Genomic DNA, 5,519 nt, shown 5'->3' on the forward strand with positions numbered 1-5,519 from the left:
GGCCCTGCTCTGAGCCCGACCAGGGGCTGCACCTAGGGATTAGGCCTGCCCTCTGCGACCCGGGAGCAGGCCTAAGCCAGCAGGGCATTATCTCCTGAGGGGTCCCAGACTGCGAGAGGGCACAGGCCGGGCTGAGGGACCCCCCCTTTCCCCCGAGTGCACAAATTTTTGTGCACTGGGCCTCTAGTATATTTATAAAAACATATTCCCCATGTTTGAAGAAATCAGCTTTAGGATACTCTGTGGGGTTTAATGCCGGTTTAGCAAAAAGACTACATTTATGAATTAAGGGAAATGAGATTTAGCACATAGACTGACTTGGCAACAGTAAACTCCAGTGTGCAAAAAAGTCCCGTTTTACACAGCGCCCTCAGGAAACCGGACCCTGTCCCCGGACCAGGGGGCTGGGGGGGGGGCGGGGGGAGAGTCTTCCTCGTGGACCCAAGTGGGGCTGCTCTGCTTCCTCGCTGAGCTCAGGCGTGGGGACGACACTCAGCACTTCCCAGGGCCCCCCGCCCCTCCCCGCCAGGCTCCGCGGCCACCTGCCCTGGGCCCCACTCCTCACCGGGAGGAGCTAGTCCAGCTCCTACTCCAGCTCCTGCCAACGGCCATGCAGACGTGGCCACCTCCCTGTCCTTCCTGGAATGGTCGCGTTTGGCAGAAAGTGTTTACAAATCTACATCCTGAGGAAAGAGGGCCTTGGAGGGCAGGGCCGGGGCGATTGGTTCGGTGAGCCCATCGATGCGCGGAGTCCGTGGAAATCACTGTCTCCAGAGCCTCAACACTGCTCTCATGTGAGAAGGAAAGTCCATACCAGACGCACAGGCTTCCTTCCTGCGCAGCCGGGCGGCCTCCACCTGGGTGAGCAGCGCCTCGGGAGCCACCGCCAGGCTCGGCAGGCTCCGGCCGGCCGACCGACCGACTGACCATCCGTCCTGACAGTGTCCCACTCAGAGGCCGAAGCACCCTCCGCCTTCGTGCTGTGGTGCCGAGCACCGGGTGCTCAGGGCACGGGCCGGCTCACGCACAGCCCGTGGGAGGAGACAGGCGGTATTGGCTGTGATGGCGGCCTTCCCCGGGTCAGGGGGTCAGGGCCTGGAGGCACCCCGCCTGGGAGTGACCCCCAGCTCTGAGGCCGCCCCACCCTTCCTGTCAGCACGCCCCCAGGAGGCGGCAGGATTTAAAATGCAGGGAGTCAGTTGGCTGAAAAGCTGACATTTGAGCTTATATTTCTTAAAATTTTGCTTTAGAATTATGTTTATACATAAAATCGCTTTAAAGACAATCTTCTTAACCATGCTTGTGTGCTTTAAAAATCTTGTTTCAATAAGGCAGAACAGTAGAAAAGGAAGCTCTCACCTGTTTGTAACTGATTCGAGAGAGAGAAATATCTATTTGTCGTCACACTTATACATTCATGGGCTGCTTCTTGTCCGTGCCCTGACGGGGGATCGAACCCGCAACCGTGGCGCATCGGGACGATGCCCTACTCAACCGAGCTACCGGCCAGGGCCAGTGAGCTCTAAGCTTGACCCCTGTGGCCAGGCCCCTAAGCCTCGCTTTGGGACAGCCACCCCTCCACCCACCCGTGCAGCCCACTGAATGACGGGCCAAGCCTCTCCCTCATGTTGCCGTGTGTGCACCGCCTGCCGATGCCAGCGCCGTGAGCGGGCAGTGACCTTGGTGGTGTCGCCAGCATGAACGACTGTGGGCACCTCTGAACACAACTGCCCTGACCCTCCATCCTCTGCTTTACAGACAAAACGGAAACCCCACAAAGGGGCAGGAGAAGCTGGGGGTTCTTTCCTCCCAGGCCCAGGCCCAGCCCTGGCCTCCCCGTGGGCAGGTGAACGGCGCAGTCGCATCCAAGTGTCCGTCCGCGGCTGCGATCCTGTGTCCCAGAGTGTCCCGGCCACACGCGCTCAAAGGGGACGGTGTCCTGCCCCAATGGACCAACTGTTTTTCTTGTCCAGTGAACCTGGTTACATAGGATTCATGGGGCAGAATGTACACTATGCGTGCAGCGTTTAGCACAATTAACTTTCAGAAATTTAGTTCCATGAAAGGCAAAGGCAGGGATTTCGCAGGAACATCTCAGACGTACCCGCTCCCCTCCGCGGTGACCTCCGCTGGAGCGCAGCCGCGATGCCCACCTGTTGGGGTGGGAGCTCTCCTGTCCGCACCAGCCTCAGGCCCGGGCTCCACGGCCCGAGGTCCATTGCTGTTTGTTGAGGTGCTGGCTGCTCCGCTTTTCTGAGGAGCCGAGAACACCTCACAGCGGGAACAGCACAGACGAGACCAATGGGAGAGTGGGGAGAGCAGGTGGGTGCTCCGTCTGTGGCCCTCACACTCACGCTTCCCCACTGACCGGTCCCACGCGCTCGGGTCCCGTGTGGGTGCTCCCGTGCCTAGATTCTCACCTACTTAGTGTCTTTGGAAAAACCTACCGAGTCCAACTTCATGTCATTAGCACCTCTCTCGTCAGAGCCCGCGATCTGCCCGAGGGTGCCGGGCACTGGGGACGGGCTTGCAGGGCTGTCCCCATTCAGTGAGGCAGCGGTTCCCCCGAGGGGACGATGAGCCTTGAGGGCAGGCGTCTCCAGTGCGGACACGCCAGGGGAGGCTTTCTGCAAAGGCCTGGGTGTCCAGCTTCACAGCTGAGACCTGTACTCGCTCCCCAGGCACCGAAGCCAGGACACTGCAGGCCCTCATGGGCCCAGCATCAGGGCTGCTCTAAGGACGGCCGCCTGCGAGCCCAGGTTTGCTGTGACCGCCCACAGAAACGGGAAACTCAGATCACAGAGCACTAATTAGAGTGAGTCCCAACGGGCCATCGTTTCATTGAGTCAATACGACTGTGAAACAAATCAGCAAAATCTGGAACTGTACACTTCAAAGACCACGTTATTAAATCCAGGAGGAGAGCACTAGGGGCTTTAAAGTGAGCTGCAGGCACTAATCAGGAAACAGCCAGCCCTTCAGCAACTGCGATGGGAGGAAGTACTTCAACAGCATGAAAGGAATCGATCGCTCCTGCTGCGGAGACGGGGACGAGGGCCCGGCCGTCACGTGCTCACCCAGCCCCGCCCACACACCTCTGCGAGGCAGGGGGTGCCCGTTCCCACATGTGCTCGGGGTGCAGGAGGCTCTTCTACTCACATCCGAGCAGCTCGCTGCTGCCAGTGCCGGTCTGCTCGCTGTGGACAGTCCGGCTGCCACGCTGCCTCCACTCGGTCCCCATCCTGACGCCTCTCCCGGGTGCGTCCCGGGGACCACTCTGCACCCCCGCTGTCTCCATGGGGCTAAGTGTTTCAGCGGAGTTTGGGTCTGGTATCCTCCCCCCACACTTGTTCCAGCCGGTGCCACCAGCTCATCCCTTCTTCCCGTGCTGCACAGCGAGGGGAGGTCAGGAGCCGAGTGCCTGGGGCCTCCTGAGCCCTCCGTCCGGGGAGACGGGCACAGGGAGAGACACAGCCACTGAGAGCAAACATCAGCATCGGGCCGAGAGAGCTAGGCCTGGGACATGTATGTTAGGGATGCTTGACTTAGAACTTTTAGAACTTAGGGAAAATGTAGGCTTTTTTCAGAATCCGACTTCATGTTGTTAGCACCTCTCTAGTCAGACCCTGCGATCGGCCAGCTTCTGTCCCCAACAAGGAATCAGGGAAGCAAAGGAGAGCTCCTGGCGATTCCTGGACCACTTTGTGAAAACGTGGGGCAGGTAAGTTGATGAAAAGCCGACGAGGCCAGGAAAGGGTTAGTGTTCACGGAAACCGTCCTCAGTGAACAGATTTAACTGCAGACGTGATGCTGCAGCCTCAACGGGCAGGAAGGGGACCCAGCGAGTCCATTCCCTCCTCTTGTAAAAAGGCCACGCGAGGCCGCACGGGGTCATCGAGGCCATGCACGCCCCAGCCCCTCTTATTTGCTCCACGGTGGGGGCTCCCTCTAACTTCCAACCTACAAGGAGGCTTCCTAACTCCGGCAGGGACACTGACACACACCTCCCGGGCGACCAGGCCCGGGCAGCCCAGCAGCCGCCCCGTGGTTAGGCCCAGGGCGCGGCCACGCACCAGTCCTGTCCATGGGACGGGCGCTTCCTCGCCGGTGCTTCTCAGGACCCACCTGGGCCACTGGGCATCCCTCCATGTTCATCGCACCCGGGTGAACGTGGACAGTCCTGGCTCCCGATGATTTGTAAAGGCTGACAACACACCGTTATTTCAGCAAAGCCCCAACCAACTGTGACACCCCAGGTCTTCACCAAGAAAGGCACCAGTCAGCCCGGCCGGCTGGCTCGGTGTTTGACCATCGACCTGTGAACCAGGAGGTCACGGTTCAATTACCAGTCAGGGCACAATATTAGAAGCCCGTTGCAGGAATATTCCTCCAAGAATAGGGCTTCCTCGGGCCAATCTCGCCACCAAGCCCCCCCGCCCAGGGCCGCACACAGGGGTCCTGGCTGGGGGCGGGGCTTAGACAGCACACGGGGGCCTGGATGGCAGCTCGCGCTGGCCCGCCCTGCCTGCAGTATGCAAATTAGCCATCTTTGTTGACAGTTAATTTGCATATCACGCTGATTAGCCAATGGGAGGCGTAGCGAAGGTACAGTCAATTACCATGTTTGTCTATTATTAGATAGGATATTTTTAATTTTTTTAAAAAGAAAGGCATTAAACTACTTGCACTACCAGGACGGGCCAGCCAACCTCATCGGCCTTGCAGGTCTCAACTCTCTTCCTATGACTTGGCTCTTCTCGTCAAACCCAGGCGTTAGTGGAAGGAGCTGCTGTCGGCCCCAGGCCCAGAGAGATCAGCCTCCATGTGGAACAAAGGCGATTCCACAACAGAAAACAGACTCCCGGGTCTCGGAGTTTCAGCTTTTATTAGAAAAATCCTACACAAAATAGAAGATATTTATCAAGGACAACAGTATTTCATTCATGAAGTTCATTTACAGCAGAGCCAGGCCCTGGGAACCCCGAGGGGCCAGAGCAGCGCTCCTTCCTGTCCCGGTCAGCGGTTCCAGCTGCTTCCCCCACGAGAAGTGTGTCAGGCGCCATGTGCTCCGCAGGAGGGCTCTCCCCAGGCGGGCGCCGGGGTCAGGGTCTTGCTGCCTCCTTCCCTCCGGTCTGTCCTCCGCGCCAGTGGGCCTGTCTGCGCCCTCCGCCCGCCTCGGGAGCTCCTCCGCTGGGAGCAGATTTCGGTTTGGGAGGTGATTTCGTTCAGTCTTTCCATTTCCTCTGCAGTTGAATTATATCTGAGTCTAAGGTTTTTCTAAAAAGAAAAGTGTCTATTGTGTCACCAAGAAGCTCACCCGGTCACTGCTGCTGCTGCTGCTCCATCCACGCCCCCCCCCCCCCGAGGCTGGTGCCCCAGGCTGGATGGGAAGGTGCTGTGCTGTTCATCCTGGGGTCCAGGCGTGGACACAGCGGGGAGGCGGTGCCTGCAGAACTACAGTGTGCGGCGCCCACGGGGAGCCCAGCGCAAAGCCGCCCCCACAGAGGTCCTGGCACAGC

The sequence above is a fragment of the Myotis brandtii genome, unplaced genomic scaffold, assembly GCF_000412655.1.
Source record: "Myotis brandtii unplaced genomic scaffold, ASM41265v1 scaffold1888, whole genome shotgun sequence".
Classification (NCBI taxonomy): domain Eukaryota; kingdom Metazoa; phylum Chordata; class Mammalia; order Chiroptera; family Vespertilionidae; genus Myotis; species Myotis brandtii.